This window comes from Limulus polyphemus, unplaced genomic scaffold (assembly GCF_000517525.1).
Source record: "Limulus polyphemus unplaced genomic scaffold, Limulus_polyphemus-2.1.2 Scaffold962, whole genome shotgun sequence".
NCBI classification, from domain to species: domain Eukaryota; kingdom Metazoa; phylum Arthropoda; class Merostomata; order Xiphosura; family Limulidae; genus Limulus; species Limulus polyphemus.
In genome coordinates, this window is record NW_013666572.1 from 200,373 (window position 1) to 213,080 (window position 12,708).

The 12,708-nt window shown below is 33.4% G+C and overlaps 1 protein-coding gene and 2 long non-coding RNA genes across 6 annotated transcripts in view; 2 read left to right on the top strand and 1 right to left on the bottom strand.

The window, feature by feature from the left end:
- Positions 1-4,650, top strand: part of LOC111086260 — a 97,750-nt gene extending 93,100 nt beyond the window's left edge. Inside the window, exon 2 of the long non-coding RNA XR_002610980.1 lies at positions 3,317-4,650. This is a non-coding gene — a long non-coding RNA (uncharacterized LOC111086260). The remainder of the gene's footprint in view (positions 1-3,316) is intronic.
- On the bottom strand, positions 2,683-3,461 carry LOC111086259. Its single transcript, XR_002610979.1, has 2 exons — positions 3,402-3,461; positions 2,683-3,325 (listed from the first exon to the last, which is right to left on the bottom strand). It is a non-coding gene; the product is annotated as an uncharacterized LOC111086259 (long non-coding RNA).
- A 3,026-nt stretch (positions 4,651-7,676) lies between the features above and the next one.
- Positions 7,677-12,708, top strand: part of LOC106461447 (homeobox protein Hox-B4-like) — a 72,405-nt gene continuing 67,373 nt past the window's right edge. For 3 of the 4 annotated variants that reach the window (XM_022388423.1, XM_022388424.1, XM_022388425.1), the window contains exon 1: positions 7,751-8,038. The gene's annotated coding sequence lies outside the window, so the exon portion shown is untranslated. Of the gene's footprint in view, positions 8,039-12,708 lie in introns of all 4 variants that reach the window. The other variant, XM_013921268.2, reaches the window with a different exon arrangement.

Below are 12,708 nucleotides of genomic sequence, written 5' to 3' on the forward strand. Positions count from 1 at the left end.
GAGTCGAGCGCCCTAACCACCTGGCCATGCCGGGCCTCTGCACTCTGTCAACCGCTAGAAATCGAACTCCGAATTTCTGCGTTGTAAGTCAGTATACTTATCGCCGAAAACCTGGTATGGCCTGGTGGTTAGGACACTCGACTCGCAATCTGAGGATCGCGGGTTCGAATACCTCCTCCGAACATGCTCGCCCTTTCAACCCTGAGGCGGAGGGGAGGGGGTTATAATGTGACGACCAATACCACTATGCGTTGGTAAAGAGTAGACCAAGAGCCGGTGGTGGGTGGAGTTTACTAGCTGCCTTCTCTCTCGTCTAATACTTAAAAACTTAGGGACGGCTAATGCAGACAGCTCTTGAGTAGCTTTACGCAAAATTCAACAAAAACAAACTTATCGCTGACCCATCGTGGGTGTGCTTTCATATGTATTGGCATAGGATGGGTATTGTTGGCCTTTGCGTGAACTAAGTTTATGGGAATATAATGCGTTGTATTTAACGTTGGAAAAATACTCACACAAAAAAATTATCTATTTCTTATTTGGATCGTTACGTCTCTGGTCGTTAGTTAATTCCCGTATAATTTCTTTCCGATGAAACTTTAGCGATACAAGTCCTTTCTTATAGAAGGATTTTAACTTAAACACGCGCTATAATTCACAACGATTCACGCACTTTACTTCCGACTTGACTCGATTATCTGTCTCCCTATCTCTCTGTCTGTTATCCAATTAATTATCTCGCTTTATTTGCCGCGCTTATATACAAGAATAGAGGGCGTCTAGAATGCACTCGCCTCTTCATGAACCTTCTAGACACTTATCACGTGTTACCAGTGTCAGGTGACCTCCGCTGTCGTAACAATATTATATCTGAACCATCAGAGGATGATGTCTCAGTTCATGGGGATTTTGTTCGTTTGTTCGTGGTTTATAGAAGTCGGTAATTTTTGGTTTTTGTTTAAACTCAAGCGATCAAAGATTTTAAGTACAAACTTTAAAACATTGCACTGAGACTGTACACGTTTCAACGTTCAGTCACTTCATTTACTCAGGAACGTAAAATCGAAAACACGATTCAAACCGTATACATATCAAAAACATTAGTCACGTGACTCAGTACTCCTACGTAATTTATGAACTGAATTTAAAGATCACGCCATAATTATACTTTCTGACTTGCTTTATTCATGATAACATAATTATTTTTATTATGTCTCATTGTTTAAATAGATTCTCTGATATTTAAAGCCTTAAGATATTTAAGATTGAGATTTAGCTTTAAAATTTTTGTATAAATGTACTAGTTACTAATATTTATGATTTTTTATTAATGAGCTAAGTCAAGTATTAGAGTTCAATGAATTTTTGATAGTTTGTTTTTTACTGACTTTTACAAGGGGTATACAATTTTTTTACTGACTTTTACAAGGGGTATACAATTTTTTTACTGATTTTCACAAGGGGTATAAATTTTTTTACTGATTTTCACAAGGGGTATACAATTTTTTATTAATTTTTACAAGGGGTATACAATTTTTTATTAATTTTTACAAGGGGTATAAATTTTTTACTGATTTTTACAAGGGGTATAAAAAATTTACTGACTTTTACTAGGGTACACATCTTTTACTGATTTTTACAAGGGATATAATCTTTTTTACTGATTTTTACAAGGGGGTATATAAGTGATCTTTAATACTTAACTGGTTAATTGTGGTGAGGGGTGTAGTTTCTGTAGATGATTAAACTGCAAAAAAAACAGCAGTTTTTTATTCATCTAGTCAATAAACAGCTCATGACTGATGAACATTTCAATCAAATTGAAATCTCTACTCCAGGTCTATAGCCAGATTGTGACTCAGAATCATTGCAATCAATCAGCAATTTTCACGCACAAATAATATAGATTCAATTTGAAATCTACGCAACGCTCTCAAAAAAAAAAAAACTGCAAGCGAAAAATGTATTTTTCTTTCATTATGTAAACAGAGAGACCCCCACAATCGCACAATATTTGAGTTTAAACAATTAAAAACACTGAATTTTAAAATACGCGAGGGAAAGGCATAGTAATAAATTTAGGATTTTTAATTTAATTTAAGTTTATAGAGAAATAGCAAGTTGATCTTCGTATAACTAAATTTTATTTTAACTCGGTAAAAAAACAACTTTTTCTAGATTCGTTTTGCAGCACTCGAAATTAAATAAATTAAGGCTAACTCTGAAAGTTGTTATTATTAAGCACAAAGCTACACAAAATGCCATCCTTGCTTTGTCCACTAAGGGTATCGAAACCCGGTTTCTAGCAGTATAAGTCCACGGATATGCCGCTGTGCTACTGGGGGGGGGGGGTAATTTTGAAAGCTGATTATGTTGTTTTGTTAGAAATATTTGGAAATTTTCTCCGCTGTTCTTTACTAAAATGTTTAAATTCGTTATTTTTTTTATTGTTGTGTTTTTTTAAGAAGTTGTTCAACATCGTTTATTCGTTGGAGTGGAGTTTATCATTTAGATAAGCCAAAATTAATGATATACATTCAATATTATTTCATGATTTATTTGCTTATGAGCTATAAATTCAATAATCAACTTTCTTTTTTTTTTAGATTTTCTTGAGTATATATATATATATATGTATGTATGTGTATGTTTCTCCTTATATTCATGAATCATCAAAGCTCCTCAACATAAAAAAACCAATTTTATTTTCTGATATTAACATTTGTTAAACTGGCACCTAAAATATGATCCTTCCAACAAATTTTGAGTTTCGTATTTATTCATCGACAAACAATGAACAGCGGTAGCTTTAAAACTGCTTCTTCTATTTTTCTTTCATGATTTTTTGAACTCTTTGTCACCACCCTATAGTAGAACTAACCAAACACAAAAGCCTTTCTTCTCTACTACTACCAAATGACGCAACAACGTCTTCATTAGAGTTCTATTCTTTTGTAGCGTTCTCTAGAAGGTGGTACTCATACAGGTGATAGATTATTTCCCACTCCATCCTACTGGCCATTGACAAGGTTTGCTCAGGAATACATAAGGCACTTGTCACCGGACTGAGCTGATGTCCATATAATATATACTGGTGTCTAAATAAAAGTGTTCCAGATATTCAGCAGAGGAATACTAAACAAGAATAAATGTGTTGGTACATTTTAATAACATTTAACACTCAGGTTCCAATTTTTGTATTATTAATTCTGTTATTTTTTTCATTTTCAGAATGACCTGCAACATTCTGAAAACTAAATTATGTTATCGTAGCTCCTAGTAAATACTTCTTATTTTTAACCTTTTGGATATTTAGGGAGAACACCTTTGGTGGACTAGGATGGAAAATATTTCACATGAACACTTCAACAAACAACCTTTTGGATCATTATGGAGGACACTTTTGGTGGACTAGGATGGAATATATTTCACATGAACACTTCAACAAACAACCTTTTGGATCATTAGGGAGGATACTTTTGGTGGACTAGGATGGAATATATCTCACATGAATATCTCAACAAACAACCTTTTGGATCATTAGGGAGGACACTTTTGGCGGACTAGGATGGAATATTTTTCACATGAACACTTCAACAAACAATCTTTTGGATCTTTAGGGAGGATACTTTTGGTGGACTCGTTTGGATATATTTCACATGAACATCTCAACAAACAACTTTTTAGAATATTAGGGAGGACACTCTTGGTGGACTCGGTTGGAATATATTTCACATGAACACTTCAACAAACAACCTTTTGGATCTTTAGGGAGGATACTTTTGGTGGACTAGGATGGAATATATTTCACATGAACACTTCAACAAACAATCTTTTGCATCATTAGGGAGGATACTTTTGGTGGACTAGGATGGAATATATTTCACATGAATACCTCAGCATATAATTGTATATATTCTTAAGAATATTCTTTAAAGACGGTTAGTAAATCCTGATATACTAATTACATAAGTTTTATTGTTTTCATGAAGTTACACTGCATGTCGCCATACTGAATAGTTGTTCTTCCTTCAGTAGCTTAAAATTGGATTTTTCATTTCGTTGATATTCTCCAGTGGCCATTGGTGGGCCTTAGAATTAATAACACAAAAGATCGTTGTTCGATTGTGTAGCTTTGCGCTTAAACAAAGCAAATACTTCCCTCATGAGAGAAAGAAAGAAAGTAGAAATGTCTCACTTTACGTGAGTAAAATGTTTATCATAAGAACATTAAAAGAAAAACATTTAATTGCAAAACTTGGCTAACACAACAAAACATAAAACGTAACATTAAAATCACCAATATCCGATTAAACGTTTTTCTTTCCTGATATCAAACACATGTTATTAACAAGTATATGTGTCTTGTGAAATATGTGTGTGTGTACGTTTTTCTTTAGCAAATCCACATCAGGCTATCTCCTTGTTCACCGAGGGGAATCGAACCTCTAATTGTAGTATTGAAGTTCCGTAGACTTACCACTGTCCCACCGGGTGACTTTGTAAAAATAGGTGAATTTCGGCAAAACAGTTTTTTTTTTATCCAGTACCGTAACACTGAGTAATCAAGGTTTCAAACTTGTTTAAACTCTAATAATTCAAAACCATTTGCCGTGAAATAAAGATGAAAACAGATTCTTTAATATAGTATTTTGTCTATACGTGTTTCTTTATTCAAATTTCCTGCTCGTTTATTGGTCTTCCAGTGATTCTAAAATACAACCAACAACTCACCCTGTGAAGCGGGAAGCGATTTCTTTTTTAAGTAAGTAAAGAATTTATATGGTGCAGACAGCTAAACAATGTGAGAAAAGACAGAGTAGAGAGAGGCACAGCCAACACACTAAGAGCTATACATCTTCAACCAGCTTTGATAAACTGTCGAGAACAAGAAGCAAAACGACTTTGCTCACCCTTTAGTGGTCGCTATCACGTGCCCTGTATATTTATTAAGGCAATAAATTGTGAAGTTTACGAGTAAGCGTAAACCGAGTGAGGATCCTGATCCACGTGTAAAAGGCGGGCGAACTAAGCATTAAAATAGTGTTCTTGTAAATTGGTGCCCACTGAACCTCTAGCGTGTTGTCATTATAGCGGCACAGCCAGTGGTACAAAATGAAGTTGTAATACAGAGCTGTGATTTAGTTGGCCTCAATACACACACACACACACATATATATATACACACACACCTACCCAGCCTGTTCCCATAGTGATTTATAATATCGTTTAAACTCGAGTGTCTAACATATTCAATGTTGCAAAAAATACGTGTTAATGATCCTTTAAGTCAACTTAACCTCTGATCTTAAAGCTATGTGTATAACTCTAGGGACAGATCTGTTTGTTTTTAGGTAGGGTGCCCTCAGAAATACCGCTGTTTAACTCGTAGAATGTGGCCGATTGATGTTTAAAAATAACTTAATAACTAAACGGGTGAGTTGTTGAATGCAAATATTTCATTTCATCTATTGTGAACATTAATATAAAAGATCCGCCCATATCATTATAACATATTCGTCTTTGCTTTCACTCATAATTGTTTTAGGATAATGTTTCTTTTCTAGACGATAATTGTGAGGAGACAGAATCTTCGCGAAATTCAAAGATTACAGATTAAAGCTGCACTCATCATCTAAAGTAACATTCAAGAAATCTCTGGGGACAGCCTTCCTCCCCCCATCCTCGGACAGTGGTGGCAGATTTGGACTACTTCAGGTGACTAATGACTCTGTTGGGAACAACTAGTTTTTCATCTTTTTCTCACAACATTCTACTCTGCGCTTATGTAATCAATGTAAGAAAAAAAAATTCCTGTTCTCGACATGCCAGTGGCTAGCGCGTGCGCTTTAACCGAATCAAACTGAACCAAACTCTCGGGTCTTAATTAATCTGGGGATTTTAGTACTTGACAATCTAAACTTTCACACTTTTCACACTTATTTGAGGCGTAAAAGCTCCGATTCGTAACTAAAGCATTCTAATTTCTTCGCTGGAAATTCTTCACGTTGTTTGGTAAATATACCAACTAATCAAAGTTCTTGTCTCCCCAGCTGTGTTTGCTTAAGGTTTATTTACAGAAACTGAAAACAGTCACATATTGTACCATACTAGCAAATACGTCAAAAGTTCCTTTCTCTGCAATTTCTATCCATAAAGAAGCCGAACTACAGCTGCCAAAAATATTCAGGGAGATGGCAAGATGGCAAAACACGTCTGGCGTTTGGCTCGAGAGAATGACACCTGAAGCAGGTTTCCCGACGGATCCTCATGTTGTTTTTCCGCTTCAACTATAGAAGAGGCGATGGACAAAACCCTGTAATAAATTACGCATAGGACGTTCCTCATGAGTTTCATGGCGTCGCTCTTAGCCAAAGGCAAAGAAAGCAACTGTTACAGAAAACAACTGTTAAAGAAAGCAAGTATTACAGAAAGCAACTGTTAAAGAAAGCAAGTGTTAAAGAAACAATTGTTAAATAAAGCAACTGTTAAAGAAAGCAAGTGTTAAATAAAATAACTGTTAAAGAAAGCAAGTATTAAAGAATGCAAGTATTAATGAAAAAACTGTTAAAGAAAGCAACTGTTAAATAAAACAACTGTTAAAGATAGCAAATGTTAAATAAAACAACTGTTAAAGAAAGCAACTGTTAAATAAAACAACTGTTAAAGAAAGCAAGTATTAAAGAAAGCGACTGTTAAATAAAACAACTGTTAAAGAAAGCAACTGTTAAAGAAAGCAACTGTTAAATAAAACAACTGTTAAATAAAGCAACTGTTAAATAAAACAACTGTTAAAGAAAGCAACTTTTAAATAAAACAACTGTTAAAGAAAGCAACTGTTAAATAAAACAACTGTTAAATAAAGCAAGTATTAAAGAAAGCAACTGTTAAATAAAACAACTGTTACTTCATTTTATTTTACTACTGACTTTACATACCAGACATCCAACTGACGTGAGGGTATGTCAGGGCTGTTGAAAATACCCTTAACGTGAGCTCTATCTCAACGACTAAAACGTTCCTTGCACGATCTATTTCCATACAAATAATGTTTAAGACTCTGTTTTTTTACAAATCTTATGGTTACCAAAGTGGGACTTATCCTTTTTGCTGAATCAAACCTTTCCTAATTAAGTTTCCATCGTACCGAACATAAACACAACACACACACACACACACATATATATATATATGTGTGTATATTTACAGTGCTTAAAATGCAGTTAAACAATGGGGGCTTTTGTTTATCCCCGAGAACAAATCATACTGAGGAGCAACAAGTAAAGCAACAGAACATAACACTCTGAGGAAATACGTAAATTGATGGGTAAAAATATATTTGTATTACAAAGATATGAATAGACTGTTTAAAAGAATGGTATTACCTCTTTTGGTAAGCAAGTACGTTAATTAGTAGCCTTATTTATTACGCTGTTTCAACAAATGCACAGAAGTAGATGTATTATGAGCTACAAAAAAAAACCTCCAAGGATTTAATTAATTTTTTGGAGAATATTTTATCGTTTTATATCTTTTATTTACTGTTAATGTTTTCCCTGTGGTCGTTTTAAGGTTTCATAAAGCTATTTGAATCTATTTCATATCAATAAACGTTATTATTACTACTCTCACGTGCACGCTAGTCTCTAGCCTCAGCAATCTAACGTATAGCGGATATAAAAAAAAAAAGAAAAGAAAAAAAGCATAATGGCGTCGTTAGTCATTCTGTCCGCCATCTTGGAACGACGCAGCAGTAGACTGGTGGTGTGCATCGCGAAAACGAAACGAATTTGAAAGTTCATCTAAAACTTACTGCAGTTTTTACGTTTTACTGAATTGATTACATTATGAACTTTCTTATCGTAAAGTAACTTAAATTCGTAATCGTAAGTTTAGAGGAAACGAATGTGTTTTATATAGAACTTAATTGCTGACAATGGCGACCCGCTTCTATCGAGCTTCTAACTGTAGGACGAGCCGAACCAACGTTAAACACAACCGCATCAAAAGCAACAGTCAGGTTGAAAGTAGAGGGAAGGTAAACATTTTTTGTTTTTATTAATTGCACTCAAACAGTGTTACGATTTGCACTTCTAATATCACCAGTGTTTAAAAGAATGTTGCTGGACTTGACGCATATACAATAAATATCATAAAAATGGAAACATACAGCTAAAGGATGTGTGGTAACTTACGAATTATAGTGTTATGAACTTATTTTAAATTCAATTAATATGTATATCAGTTTACGTCCTGTTCTTCAAACTCAGTTGATAATTATTGCATTTAAGATAGAAACACGTGTATGAATAACATGGTGTTTACGTGATTATGACATGTTTGATTGTGGACGATTATTAAAAACAGTAAACACTGTATTTATAGTTCTAAAGAGTGAAAACCTTCACACGCTTAAAAAAACATCTGTAAATGTTCCAAACACAACCTATTTTTTCCATATTGAAGTGTGTTTATCTTCAAGTAAATATAACCTTGTATCATCCACAAATCTTTGAAACTGTTACGCTTCAAATCAACTTTGTATCATTTTCGTTTTTCCTCGTTCAATTCACAACAAAGTGTGTTTAAACTATGTTATTTAATCTTAGAACATCACAACGAAGTGTGTTTAAACTATGTTATTTACTCTTAGAACATCACAAGAAAGTGTGTTTAAACTATGTTTTTTAATCTTAGAACATCACAACGAAGTGTGTTTAAACTATGTTATTTACTCTTAGAACATCACAAGAAAGTGTGTTTAAACTATGTTATTTACTCTTAGAACATCACAAGAAAGTGTGTTTAAACTATGTTATTTACTCTTAGAACATCACAACGAAGTGTGTTTAAACTATGTTATTTACTCTTTGAACATCACAACGAAGTGTGTTTAACCTATGTTATTTACTTTTTGAACATCACAAGAAAGTGTGTTTAACCTATGTTATTTACTCTTTGAACATCACAAGAAAGTGTGTTTAACCTATGTTATTCACTCTTTAAACATTACTTAGAGACATAAATACATTTCAGAATGTGGAATATGCTAAATTTAGAGGAAAAAATCGTTTACTATGTTTACGTGGAGTGAACTTAGAAATATAAAGCCCAATCTGGTTATATAGAAAGTCGGTTATTTTGCGGTGAATAGAAAGTAGAGTTTTCTATAAATTAGTTTCATTTTCGAAGCGTGAGATCTGGCACAGGTGAGATCCATTTCTTAGAGTTAAGAGAAACTTGAAGGATGGCTAACACGACTACCTAGCTACCTGAGATGAGCACAATTTGACATTAATTCTACTATGACAAATTGCAGGCCTTCACCTAATGACTTGAGGAAGAAAGAGGATAACGTACAGGGAAGAGTATCATGAAAAATCTATCAGATCTACTCCTCTAGTGGGCAACATATTTTAATTATACGACAGTCCCTAAAAGTAGATAGGGTTATTACTGGACGAGTTCCATGTAACACTTTTCTGAGGATATAAACTTAAAGCTGAGTTTTAGATTAGGAGTTCATTTTCGATTAAATAAACAAACTAAAATTGAGTCAATAGCATACTTTATTCACTGGATGAGGGGTATTTTGTTCAAACACGTATTATTAGGTATCCATAACTACTTTTTGAAATTTTATTATTAATTTCTGAAAGCTTATCACAGTACGTATTAAAATAACTGAAATCTAACGAGTAGGATCACTTTGAGTTAATTTATCAAACTTTGACTCATTGCTAACGAAACTTAGGAAACGAACACATTCTGATAATAAAGATCGAATCAAACTTTGACTCATTGCTAACGAAACTTATGAAACTAACACATTCTGATAATAAAGATCGAATCACACTTTGACTCATTACTAACGAAACTTAGGAACTAACACATTCTGATAATAAAGATCGAATCAAACTTTGACTCATTGCTAACGAAACTTAGGAACTAACACATTCTGATAATAAAGATCGAATCAAACTTTGACTCATTGCTAACGAAACTTAGGAACTAACACATTCTGATGATAAAGATCGAATCAAACTTTGACTAATTGCTAACGAAACTTAAGAAACTAACACATTCTGATAATAAAGATCGAATCAAACTTTGACTAATTGCTAACGAAACTTAAGAAACTAACACATTCTGATGATAAAGATCGAATCAAACTTTGACTCATTGCTAACGAAACTTAGGAAACTAACACATTCTGATAATAAAGATCGAATCAAACTTTGACTCATTGCTAACGAAACTTAGGAAACTAACACATTCTGATAATAAAGATCGATAGTTTGATTCGAATAAAAACATCAATGCATCTTATAACACACCGGGATTGTTATCCTAAGTGAAAATGGACTAGTTCTGTGTTCAGAAAAATTTTATTGAATTCGTTCTTAAGTTGTTAATTATACGCATTACGATTTAGATTAAACTTATAAATAGTCATAGATATTTGTGTTTTAGGCTTCGAAAATGGAGTTTCTATATTTTCAACCGGCAAAACCCAATCTCTATACGTGTTACGTATCAACACATTGGAATGTACTGGGAAAAAAAAAGTTTTCAAAGCATGTTAGGATATCAAGCTGCCTGCGATAAACCTTTCCAATGAAAAACAAAACTTGTAGGAAGATCGATAGTAGTCGGGACCCCTTAATGTGAATTCTGTTCCATCACACTGACTACAAATTAATAAAGGTATTGGAACGAGCTGCACACCAGGCGGCATGGAAAGACTATTTCGCGCTGGGGTATTGGCGTCACCGTTGTAGCAAGGAATTGCTTTTTGGACTATATATTGACGAATGTGTTAGCTTGCTAGTTGTGCCAGAAGATCGCCTACATTCTGCCTGAATGAGTACTTGGGATGCATCAATCGTTGGTGTGAAATTCACTGATTACAACGGAAACGTAGGATCAAAGCTGAAACCAATCCTCTCAGTAGTCTGCAAACAAGTGGTATTTCCTCTTCGCTTCCCTCCCAGCTGTGGTGGCTGGAAGAAAAAATAATCTTCCTTACACTCAATAGTTTGAATATTCAAATATCGGTAATATGTTGTTGAATCATAACAAAACCGAAAGTAGCTGCACAGTCAACCTATAGTTTAATTACAATCAAACAATACGATTTTACTACAGTCAAACAATACAGTTTTACTACAGTCAAACAATACAGTTTAACTACAATCAAACAATACAGTTTAACTACAATCAAACAATACGGTTTTACTACAGTCAAACAATACAGTTTAACTACAATCATACAATACAGTTTAACTACAATCAAACAATATAGTTTAACTACAATCAAACTACAGTTTAAATAAAATCAAACTATACAGTTTAACTACAATCAAACAATACAGTTTAACTACAATCAAACTACAGCTTAAATAAAATCAAACTATGTAGTTTAACTACAATCAACCAACAATTTAAATACAATAAACCAGTCAAGTTTGATTAAAATCAAACTATACAGTTAACTACAATCAACCTACAGTTTAAATACAATAAACCAGTCAAGTTTGACTAAAATCAAACTATACAGTTAACTACAATCAACCTACAGTTTAAATACAATAAACCAGTCAAGTTTGACTAAAATCAAACTATGCAGTTTAACTACAATCAACCTACAGTTTAAATACAATAAACCAGTCAAGTTTAATTGCTATCAAACCAACAAAACAAACACGTAATACACACTTGGCTCGTCATCTGAAAGCAGATTTTATACATATTAACACTTGAGTGATTTTGTAGCTATGATATTAAATATATAGTTTCATGAAAGAAATCGCTAGCTATTAAGGACAAGAGAACTTCTTAAATGAACATTATTATTTTTTTTTTGTGTGTGTTTATCTTCAATGGTTAATTTTCTTCATTAAAACTTATTTAGTGTAAGTGGTTTTGTAAAAACCCAAATGTAGCGTCAATTAAAAGATGAAGAATAGTAAATTGAATAACACAGGTTTATATCCATAATAGGGGAATTCACCCCACTTGTTTATGTACGAATTCCGATCTGTTTAATTCTTGGACATTTACTTACAGTTAATTAAAATATAGAATATTTAAAGCTCGTTTAAAAAGGTTGATGTTTTATGCGTTTATTGTTGTTGCAACGACTTTCATTACCAACTTATTAAACATCTACAAGTTCTACCCCAATCACACCATTAACTGGTTCAAAATATGTTAATTCTATCCCATCACATCATTTACTGGTTCTATTCTTGTCACGTCATTAACTGGTTCAAAATGTACCAGTTCTGTCCCCATCATAATCTTAAATAGTTCAAAATGTACCAGTCCTATCCTCATCACATTATTAACTGGTTCAAAATGTACCAGTTCTATCCCCATCACATTATTAACTGGTTCAAAATGTACCAGTCCTATCCCCATCACATTATTAACTGGTTCAAAATGTACCAGTTTATTCCCATCACATTATTAACTGGTTTAAAATGTACCAGTCCTATCCTCATCACATTATTAACTGGTTCAAAATGTACCAGTTCTATCCCCATCACATTATTAACTGGTTCAAAATGTACCAGTCCTATCCCCATCACATCATTTACTGGTTCTATTCTTGTCACGTCATTAACTGGTTCAAAATGTACCAGTTCTGTCCCCATCATAATCTTAAATAGTTCAAAATGTACCAGTCCTATCCCTCATCACATT